The 11960-nt window shown below is 34.8% G+C and overlaps 1 non-coding gene across 1 annotated transcript; it reads left to right on the forward strand.

Annotated features, from left to right (window-relative positions):
* Nucleotides 1–7982: 7982 nt before the first annotated feature.
* LOC121207728 (small nucleolar RNA R71) lies at nucleotides 7983–8089 on the forward strand. Its single transcript, XR_005902844.1, has one exon. It is a non-coding gene; the product is annotated as a small nucleolar RNA R71 (small nucleolar RNA).
* The last annotated feature ends 3871 nt before the right edge of the window (nucleotides 8090–11960 follow it).

Consider the following 11960-nt stretch of genomic DNA (forward strand, 5'->3'; position numbering starts at 1 on the left):
GTCACATTAGGGGTGTCACAGTTCCTCTATCGGTCGAGTGCCTTCTTGACTTGGTATAGGGATGTTGTCATTGACTCTTTTACGCCACTACAAGCCATTTTCGGGGGTTGTTATCAGATTTGTGGCAAATCTTTTCATTCTGCCTCGATCTATATTGCCTTAACACAAGTAGAGGAGCATATCCAACAACTCCCCATGTATCGAGTAGAGGGACCCAGTCAAAGTCTGCACACTGGTGCAAAATCTCATTAGGGATCATTCAATGTGCCCTCCATTCAATGTCTTCATCTTGGAGATTCTGGAAAATCACCATCCCCTTTTCTTCTGAAATGTCGTCTCTCTTCAGTGTAGCCGCTAATTATTTCAATGGAGAGTAGTTCCCGGAGGATACTCGATAAGAGTCCTTTTCTACCTTCCAAAAGTGGCTATAGAACCACGCTAATAAAAGTTGAGCACACTCAATAAATCTCTCTCCATCCGCTCTTCGGCATGCATTCAAGTATCTAAAAGTTTTAGCCAAGATTGTCGGGATGGACGTGACCCTTTTATCAAGCTGATCAAACAAATCTAAAATTGCCTCATCTATATGTCCTAATGCTTTGGGGAAAACAACCAGCCCGTAAATACTCAAAGTGAAGACATCGACCTTTTTCTTCATATCTGGCTGTACCAAGATCAAATCTCGCAAACATTTCCAAGGAATAAATTTACTATCTTCTTTTTGCTTGATCCAGGCCGTGACCTATTGCTCACTCATCCCCGTGATACTCATTAGCTTTTTTAAGAAAGTCGAGACTTTGGCGGCTCTAGAATAAACCTTGTTAGCTCGAATCTTCGGGCAACGAAGCAAGGTCAGGTACTCTTCCACGGTAGGTATCAAATCTACCTTTCCGAAAGTAAAGTAACTGTAGGCAGGATTCCAATATTGGCCAAGAGCTCGAAACAAGTGTTTATCCACCTTGACATCGAGTAAATAGGGTAGATCACCATAGTTATAGTAGAATAATTGTTTGGTTTCATCTTCCCATTGGTCCCATATTTCTTTCAACTCTTGGAGATTATTCTGAGTCATATTGATGCGAGTGAAATCCCACAATTCTGACACGTACCCCTCCGTTAGACTATCACCCTTCTCTAGTTGTGTTTTCTCCATATTCGGACAGCCGTATTATCTTCCACTTTATCAAGAAATTCATTCTCCATGGCAAGCTCTCTATTTAGTAACTGAACATGAATCAACACCTTTTTTATGATGAAAATGTCATGCAATCACAGTCAAAACAAAACAAAACAAGTCAGTACATTGCATACCAAGCTAGAATTTAAAGCAAACAAGAAATAATAAATAGAACACCTATTTGGGTGACCACTAGGGTTTGGTGTGGTTCTACATAGGGTAAGCTTTTAGGGCTCATTATATGCGGTTTGGTTCTAAAGTAAGGGTACCTGAACAACAAATTCCTCGATCCTCACCCATTATAAGCTCATATGGAGTCGCTACCAATCTTTTTTATGAGGTATGATCGGATCACCTCGTAAATTGATTGTCTTAATAAAATGTTTGATCTAAAACAATGATTTTTGGTATACAAAGTTTAGAAAACAGGTTCATGAGTCGATTACGCACGAGGAAGAGTTAGCACCCTCATTACGCCCAAAATTTGTACTTAATTGATCACAGGATGTCTTTAGTGTCAAAATTGAAAATTTGAAAAGAGGTAAAAACACAATCCCTCTTTTTACTAATGTATATATTTTTAGTAAAATCACTTAAATAGATCAAAAAGTATGTAAAAGGCTTTATTATCTCGAGGTAACAAAAGGTCGTATCCAGTAAGTTAGGACACGACGTCTCAAATTCTCGAAAATAAGTTTGCCTTTTATTTTTTTATATTAAATCTCACGTATTTTAATTTTAAAAGGATTTTGGTCATCTAGGTTCAATGAGAAAGTCAAAACCCTGTAAGTTAGGGCAAGACTTCTCGAATCTCCAAATATGGAACATTGCCTTATTTTTAAAAAATTTCTTTTCTGAATAATAACAAGTGTAATATTTAAAACGATGAGTATTTATCTTATTTTGGGGTATATATAAAAGCGACCAATTACATTTAAACATAATGCATGATGTAGTGATTATAAAATGGATATATGGGTAGAATATTAGAATGATATATAATAAGTGAATAAGGAAATGCTATGATAATATCAATATAACTATACCAATAGTAAGAATATTAATCCATGGTATAAAATAAATAAAGTGATAAAAATAAAAAATAAAAATAAAAATGCAAGATGCCTTATGACGATTATAAACATAAATAATGTGAGAAAGATAAAAGAAATGACAAAATAGTAAAAATGAGTTTAAAAAATAATATAATAACAATAATAATAATAATAAATGAATAAAAATGTACAAATAGAAAGATATAACAATCTTGTTTGTAAATATATAAAAAATAAGCAAGTAAATAAATAAATAGATAAATAAATAAATAATAGTTATAAGAATGATGATAAGAATAAAAATAATATGGGCAACAAGTGCATAAATAAAGGAAATGTAAACATTATAATCTTTAAATGTATGAAAAGGATAAAAGATAATAAATAGATAAATAAATAAAATAATATATTATGAAATCTATCAAGGGTTGAAAATAAATAAATAAGGGTTAAATCGCAATTTAGACGAAATTAAGGGATAAATTGTAAAAAAAAGGGCAGAATGAAAGGCTGATATAAAATGGGGGCCAAGGGACAAGGACTAGATGGGAAATTATTCCCAGTCCCACAAATGCGTCGATTCATGATGGATTGAAACGAAACTAAATCAACGCCGTGGGGTAAAAATTAAAAAATAGAAAAAAAGAAATAGGACTAAAGTTAAACAGGCCACAAAAGTGATTGGACTAAAAGGGTAAATAGACCCTTAGTCCAAAAACACGCGGATCTTATGCAGATAGGTCGTGTCGGTTCGGTTCGGCCTCAAAATGACATTGTTTTGGGGCCTTCCAAACTCCTCCAAAACGGCATCGTTTCATCTGCTTATAAAAACCAAAATTTCCCTAAAAATTTCATTTTATCCCATTTCAAAAAAAAGCTCTCCTCTTCTCTCTCAAAGGCCCCAAGTCTGGTCATTTTTCGTCAAGTCATCGTCGTGCTGGCCACCGGTCACCGACAATGACATCGTTGTCCACAATGGCCAGAAAATCACCTGAACCCTTTTTCTTGTATTTTTCACGTAAAACTCCATTTCGACGTTGAAATCACCAAAAAAGGGGGCAAAAATAAAAAAAAATGATGAAACCCTTCAACTCCTGCCGTCCTCTGTTACGGCCTTTGGCCGAATCTCAATGGATTCGACGACCTTGTGGACCGGCGACAACATTGACAGGTTAAAAAAAGGGTTCATTTTTTATGCTTTTATTATTTTTATTTGTTTATTTCGAAAAGAGACACAAAAAAAATATAAGTGAATACAACACCTTTTTCTCTGAATCGATTTCAAAATCTCTGCTTTTTTTTTTATATATCTTTCTCTGTAAAAATTACATTGATAGTTGTTGTGGCTTTTATAGCCAGTTTTACAACATATATTTTCTTTTTTCTTTCATTGTTTTTGTTGCTCTTTTGTATATGTTTTGTTTCTTTTTCTTTGTAGGTATCTCTAGCGAAGTCAACAGCGACGATGGGAGTTGTGCCTTTCCATTTCAGTGAAAGGAGGGGGAGAGGGCCTCGGGCAGCTCATTGGTTGATGTGGTATAAGGAGCGACACAAAGGAGGCTAAGGTTTCTTTTGTTTTACTGAAAGCATTTAAGTTTTTGAGCCATTTGGGCCATAGGGTTTTTTTTAATTTTTTGGCTATTTGTAAATGTAATTTTGGGCCTGTAATGGACTCTGGACTTAAATGAATTCTTATTCTTATTCTTTTTATTTCTAGTTTGGTTTCTATTTAAGGCCTGGACAAAATTGGGCCTTTACAGCAGATATGTGATGTTTTGTTTTATGAACTTACGAATCTTTATGTAATATTACTTTTTGTGGTTTTTTTCTTCTTTATAGATTTTCGGACATTTGTTGTCGATTGGAATATTTTTGGAGATCACACTATCTGACAACTCTTTCAGTAGTTATTTGTTTATTTTGGCTCAGTTATAAATGGCATGTAAATAAGGTTTTCAATATGTTTATGCTATTAGGTAACTTGGTAATGACTTGTGTCATTTGGGATGTAAATTTGTATTTTGGTGTTTTGGTAACTTCAAATGGTAGCTTGTCACTTGATGCATTTGTTTATATGTAGTTGTTGAAATGGTAATTTTGGTTTAGTAATTCATGAACTTAGGTTGGAGTATGTTTGCATTTGAAAGAGTGGTATAAATAGATGATTTTAGCATATGATATTTGAGACTTGAATGATGGTTAAATGAGGTCAGAATGTTGATTATGTTTTGGTTTGATTGGTTGTTGTCTATATTTGAATTGTGGTGCTAATGAGGGCATATTGGTTAGACACATAGTTTGGTTGCGAATTGGTATATTCTGGCATGTTTTGGCACATTTTGAATAGGTTTGAATGTCAGTTAATGCATGACTTGGAACCTAACAATTGGTATGTGAGTTGGCTTGTGTTTGAAGGTGTTTTTGGGCATATACGGTTGCATGACATCACCATGTGGCTTCTTTGATTTTTGGGGCAGATTTGTCCACACGCCTCAGAGAGTTACATGGCCTGATGACTCAACCATGTGACTCTGAGTTACATGGTAATACCTTATAGCTTGGGTTAGACATCTGGACTGGGTATATGGTGTTACATTATGTGTTCTACTAAGCTTTAGCCTCAACTGTTAGCTCGACTATCGTTTTTGGCCCTATTTTAGCATCATCTCCATGATGTCAAGGTACTAACCGATTGTTCTAACTGCTTCGTACACCATGGGCCTATTGGATGTGGATTCCAATCTATTAACCTTATCCTCTTCCTGGACAAATTTGGCCATGGGTGGTCTCGGACCATAAGTGAACCTCTCATTAGGCCACTAGTTGGAGCTCACTACCATATGCTCTATCAATTGATAGATGTATTGTAATGCCCTAAAAATCCCCAAATCCTGACTTTTCTTTTTATTTCGGTTTTGATAAAAAGTGTGCTTAATATTCCTAGTCAAGTGTTATTTATGTGTTAATAGGTTTAGGTTCGAACTTAGGGGTGAAAGAAACTATAGGTTAATAATTAAATGAACCCTGATGGCAAGTAGGTGAGCTTTTGAATAAATGAATGAGGAATTGGACACAAGAAAGTCTTATGGTGGAGTGGCAAGTGGCGTTACATGCAGGGCAAGGGGTTTTGGGGTTCGAATCCCTCCTAGCTCAAAAGAAGGATTTATTTTTGCTTAAGAGATGGTCAGTGGTGGCGTTGGATATGAACACTGTAGGGAGTGATAAGAGGAGAAATTTGATGAGGTTATTAGGGAGTTATCAGGAGAAAAATTAGAAGATGAGGATTGAAGAAGAGGTGGACCAGAATTGGGAATTTGGGCATAGGAAATTCAGCTATAGACTATATATAGCTGTCGAATGTGAGGACTTCAGGCTAATGTCGAATTATCCCTTTCCTTGTTGCCAGGAAACACTTTTCTCTCCAAGGATCAAAAAGCCAAAATTACTTGTTCTTCCTTCTTTACTTTGTGTTGATTTTCCATTTTTTCCCCTACTCAATACTTTCTTTGATTCGCCACTTGTTGTAAACGGTTTCTACTGCTCTTTTTCTTTGTGCTGAATAACCTTTTCGATCATACAAACCTTAAAAGCCAAATATCCTCTTTGCCGCCACTGCTCCTTCTACCTTGGCCAATTCTAGTGTAAGTGTTTTGTTCTTTCAATCAGTTTTTGCTAAGTATCGATTACTCTTGTCCCTCACTCTTTCTAAATCAGTTTTGGTAGGAATAGTATCGAACCTCAGTTTTTTGGATCTCTGCCAATTTGCTCCCTAGGTGTTGAAACTTTGGTAAGTGTTCTTCACTTTGGTAAGGGTTGGCCGAATAGGATTTAATGGGAAATGGTGACATATGTTGGATACAAGTCATCCATTATGTTTTAACGATAAGGTTAATGCAGATCTGGGAAGTGCTCATGATTAGTGAGCAAGAAAAAGCCATTAAGGCTTGACGTTTCAAGTAAGGTTAAGGTGAGATTTCGGCTTTTGGTAAAAGTTTTCGATAAGTATGTGTGATTAATCATTAAGTAACATCGATTGTAGGTTCGTGGCTAAGGAGATCGCAGCATGTTCTATTACCAGCTGTATACATACACTACACACACAGTAGATCGGCAAATCTCGAAACGCCAAAAAGCTGAAATGCCGAAATGCCAAAATTTTGGCTACAATAGACTTGCGAGTGCGCGAACACTCCTAAGGGGAAACCGATAGGTTTTTAGAGGCCCCATGGGCAATACCATGGACTTGGGCTGTGTATTGGCCAACCGGGCCAGAGTGGGCTCAATGGGCTCGATGGGCTGTAGGGCACATTATAGGCAAAATTGGCAACTTGATACTATGTGATGAGAAATTGTATGAAAGCATGACTATGTATGTGATTTGGGCCTAATGGGCGATATGAATGTGATTTGAGCCTAATGGGCCATATGAATGAGATTGGGCCTTGTGGGCCATATACATATATGTAGACTTGTTTGGGCCTAGTATCTAAAACTCCTTAAACGGACATAAAACTTAATTAGTTAATTGCGACCGTGGACAAGTCATAAGGTTAATGTGTGGCAATGGGTATATGCATGTCTAGGATTGGATCTAGGGAGAGCTTGGTACTTAAGCGGTCTTAATAACTCACCTCCTCTTCTCTAGAATCTTACTTGGTGCATAGTATCTGTTCACTTTAGTCAATGGGGACTTGTTAACGGGCCAAGGTAAGTAATAAACCCATAACAAGAGAAATTACCTAAATGCCCCTAAGGGTGAAAATAACTAAAATACCTCTATGTGTGGAATGTAAGACTTATGGATGTTCATGTATATCTGATGCATACATACGATATTCTGTTTTGGTTGCATCTGGGTTGGGAATTATGGAACGAAGGAAGTATATGAGGATCGCATGGTTGCTTGACAACCGTGGATCCACCGACAGCTATTAAGCCTAGTATGTGATTGGCAGCTTGCTACAATAAAGGTAGTACTGTAACCGGGCTACCATTAATGTGTATCGGATGGGTGGATTGATATTTATATCCCCACATGATGTGTACCGGGGGACGGAGTTGGTGTGTAGCGGTTGGATTATTGGGGTGGGTTGCACTACATTGCATGCATGACATTATGGTGATTGATGATTGCTTAGGACTCTTCGAGGGTTATACACACTGAGTTTTCGAAAACTCACCCTCTCTTTTATTTTTCTCAGGTGATGTGCAGTAGGAGGTTCGACGGTTGGAGGGACTCCTATGTGGCTAGCTAGCAAGACGACTTGGACTTTTTTTTTAACATATAGTTTCTAGTTATTAAGTTATTTCAGATTGAAATGTAATATGGCCCTCCCTCTGGTTATTGTTCAAATTAGGGTTATTGTTTCTATGCATTATGTTTGTGAGAAGTTGAACATGGGTTTCCTAAACCACAGTTTTTTTTTAAATGCTATGTTTTCGCATCTCAATTTTAAATGACAAGTTCTCATAAATCTATTGTTTTGGATAAAGCTTCTGCAACTGAAAAGAGACTTTACAAAGAAATTAAGGTTTTTCATTTTAAGGAAGGGTTTTCAATGAAAACAAGGTTTTTGATAAAACACTTCAATATGACACACCAGATCTGGCCATAACGTCTGGGCTGGGTTTGGGGTGTTACATGTATTCATATGTACGGTTCATCAAGGCTCATTCTACAGCTCTATCTAGTCCTGACTTAGAATATGCATCTAGCCCTTGCAGAACATTTGCAGCCATAGCATTTAGGTAGACCATGGTGGGGGCATCTTTCTACCAGCAATTTAAATCGCTCCCAAGCTTTATGAAAACTTTCTCCTTCCATTTGTTTAAAATTCGTGATCTCTCATCTTAGTTGGATTGTCTTGTTAATAAGGAAGAACTTGTATAGGAATTTTTCTGTAAGTTTATTCTATGTCATTATAGATTCTGGTGCTTGCGGTTCAAACCAAGAGGAAGCATTATCTATTAAGGAGAAGGGGAAAAACCGAAGGCGAATAGCGTCATCGATGAACCCATTAAATTTCAAAGTGTCAAAAATTTAGAGAAATTATTTTAAGTGTGGATTTGGGTCCTCCATTATAGTTCCTCTAAATTACATGTTATTCTGAATCATCTAGATAATGGCAAACTTTATCTCAAAATTTTTTGTGGTAATTTTTAGACTCGTGATATTGCCTTGTACAACGATCAGGTTTGGTAGCGCATAGTCTCTCAGAATGAGTTCAGCCATCGACAATTCTATTGGTAATTGTTGTGGTCGTGGCAGTGGATCTGGTAAGTGTGGTTTGTCGAATAACGGGTTAACTAATAGTAGATCTGTTAATGCATAGTTTACATTTGTTATTGTTGCTATTGCCAACAATTTCTATGAATAAGTCTTTCTGTATCAGTGGTTGGCTCTATAGGTGTTCCCCTACTCCGAGTCATACATTGAAATCCAAAAGGTAAAAGAAAAGGTTAGAAAATTAAATGAATGAAAATTAAAAAATATAAATCATATCTATAATTTAAAATTTTCCTAACTATTTGACCTACCATCAAATGCAGTAGTTAATTTGGGTCAACTTCGCACTTAAGGAGCTTATTTTCTAAGAACTTAAGGATTTAATTTAACTTTTCAACTTTTAGGCCTTAGGATCTAAAGTTAATAAAAATAAGTGTTTTTAACACATATTGTAGGTGTGGTGACCCAATAGGCCGACACAGGCTTTAGATTATGCTAATTAGTTCAATTGAGTGTGTAGAATGGAGATATAAAGACCCAATTGATGTGGAAGTAAATGTCGAGTGATGGACAAGCTTCCCAGGACATCAAAACACCAAAAGGAACGACACAAGAAATTATTTTCATGTTGTGTCATGCCATGTAATAGGTGTGGCGCGACACAAGGTCGACATGTAACCCAAGTATTTTAATGTTGTTTTCGTCTACATAATCAAGCTTAACAAAGACCTAAGACGTATCGAAGACCTAATTTAGGCTGCCAACATCTCTAAAAATAACACTTTAGGGTTTGAATGTAATCAAGTTATCCTAGATGCCTTCAAATACCCTCGTATTTTTTAATTAGTTTTAGTTTATTTTCTTTTCGGCTTTTTAAATACTTTCTTAGTTTTCTTCTTGAATCAGTTTTGTTTCAAGGACTTGTTTGTTTAATTAAAGTATTCAATTTATATTTTCTATTGCATTTTTTTTATTTCATTATTCCAATTGAGATATTTTCTACTTCGCTCCCCATTCTATACTCAATCCACAAATATTTAGAAACACTAAAATATGTAGACTTTTCCAGCACCTTTTGAGCACTAAGTCATGCAGTTTCTAAGTAATTTCTGTCAAATTTTAAAGTTTTACTATAAAATATTTAATTGGACTTAATTATGAAAAATTTTGAATTTTAGTTATTTTTATAATAATTTTGCATAATTTGATCTATTTTTGATAGTTTTGCACAAATGGTGAAAAATCAATTGGCAATCAGTTTGAGAAGATTGGACTGTTGAAGCACTTCTCAAATTATTTAACCCATAAGGATGGCTGATTCTTCTCCAGCCATGGATGCCTCAATTAGAATTCTTGAACCTTTTGAAAAATTATTTTTGATTCAATAAAAATTGGTTTAAATTTACTCCTAGCCTGATTTAGAGAAAGGGGTCTAAATTTGCTAAGTTGAAGAGGATTGATCCTCTAAGGGAATATCAGCCCATTGCCGACCCAATTTCTTCCCAAATCAGCTAACTAATTTGATTATAACAATTCGAAAGTGGTCCTTAAACTATTGTTCAAGACACAGTCCAACCTCTCCCATTTTCATGCAATTTCTTTCTAGCCACAAGCTAAAAATAGCAAACTCATTCAACCACGGCTTCCACCTATCATTGCTGACCATAAGAAGACTGACTTCATGATATTTTAAGCTAACTTGAGCTGTCAGTTTCAAGTATAAATAGCCCCTTCACTTTCTCATTTCACATGCCTTTTATCATTCACGCATCTCTTATTTCACTTCTCTCATTCATTCACCTTTGCGTTTCATTTTCTTTCCCTTCCCTTTATTGATTTCCCCTCTTGAGAAAGAGCTAGCATGCATTTTGGATCAGCAGCAATCAAGCATTCTTGAAGGCCATTGATCGATAGAACAACCAGAGAGGAAGAGAAGCACGCTAGTTCGGTTTTGGAGATTTACTGAGATTCATCTTCTAGTTCCCTTTTCTTTATCTTTTCAATTTATTTTGTGATCATAAACATCAATACTTATTGTTTTTATGCTTCTATTTTAATTAAAACGGTTTAAATCTTTTCTATGTTAGATTAATTGCATTTTGTCCACTTAAATAGTTTAAATCAAGTTTTTGTTGTTATAGGCTTTGGCAATTTGTTCAATTAGATAAAATCATGTTTATTATGCTTGCATTATAATTGTAAGATGACAATTGAATTAATTATTCATCAGGTTGAAATTATATCTAATTGATGCATTTCTAATCTTCTAAGGTAATTCAAGGTTAAATTAGCAATTATATGAAACAATATTCTTGCCTTGCATAACTTGTAAGATTGTTGTGATTAAATTGTTAAGTATAAATATATATATATTTAATTCACTCTATCTTGTACCTGCTTATGAGTTGATTAACTAATTCAACATAAAAATATGTTTAATTAATTAATTCAATAAGTATGTATGTGCATTAGTTAGCAAAAGACCAAGTTGCCATGAAATTATTCATAACAACATGAACATAGTTTTAATAATTCTAAGTTAAAGAATGAAATTAATCTAACACATTTATGCCATATTTATTAAAACCTTTTTTAAAAATTGTGCAATGAAATTTTTATTTTCTTATTTTAGTTGATTACTTAGTTAATTTTTAGTTTTTAGATCACCTATTTCAAATCAATATATTTTTCTCTACCAATTTGTTTAAATTTATTTTTTATATTTGCTTAAACAGTCCCTGGGTATGATAACTCGACATACTTGCCAGTTTATTTCTTATTACGATTGTGTACACTTGCACATTTTCACTGTTTCAAGTTTTTGGCGCTGTTGCCGGTGACTATTTTAAAAGACATTATTTGTGAAATTGTTGATTTTACATATTGGTCTATTTTTCTTTTTAATTTTAATTAAATTATTATTTTTTTGTGATTGTTTCAAGTGTTTATAAGTATTGATTGAATTATCAATTTACTCCCTAGAGATCCTGAAATAGAACGAACTTTCAGACAAAGGAAAAGACAAGAAAATCAAAGAAGGACCGAAGAGATGAATTTCAAAAAGCAAAACCAAAACCAAGGAAATGGAGCAAATCATGCTCAAAATCCTATCCTTATTGCTAATGATAGGGATAGAACCTTAAGACAGTATGTCTGTAACAGCCCAATTTTGGGCTCAGTCAGAACGGTGATTTTAAGACCACCAATCCGAAGTCAGAGAAAGTATTTTATTATTATTTTAGAGTTATAGCATGTTTATATTAGTGCATGAAAAAATTTGGTGAAGTAATTTTAGCGTTTGTGAGCTGAATCACGAAAAAGGAGTAAATTGCATAAAGCTCAAAAGTCTTGAATTGATAGCTAAAGGTGTTAAATTACCATGATACTTAAATTGGGGGTCTTTAAAGGGCAAATAGACCCTTGGATTTTAGCTTGGTCGGCCATGAGACAAGAAAATTCATCTAGTTAAAGGGTTAGGTAAATTGATGACTTAATGTTGTCT

This window comes from Gossypium hirsutum, chromosome A01 (assembly GCF_007990345.1).
Source record: "Gossypium hirsutum isolate 1008001.06 chromosome A01, Gossypium_hirsutum_v2.1, whole genome shotgun sequence".
NCBI classification, from domain to species: domain Eukaryota; kingdom Viridiplantae; phylum Streptophyta; class Magnoliopsida; order Malvales; family Malvaceae; genus Gossypium; species Gossypium hirsutum.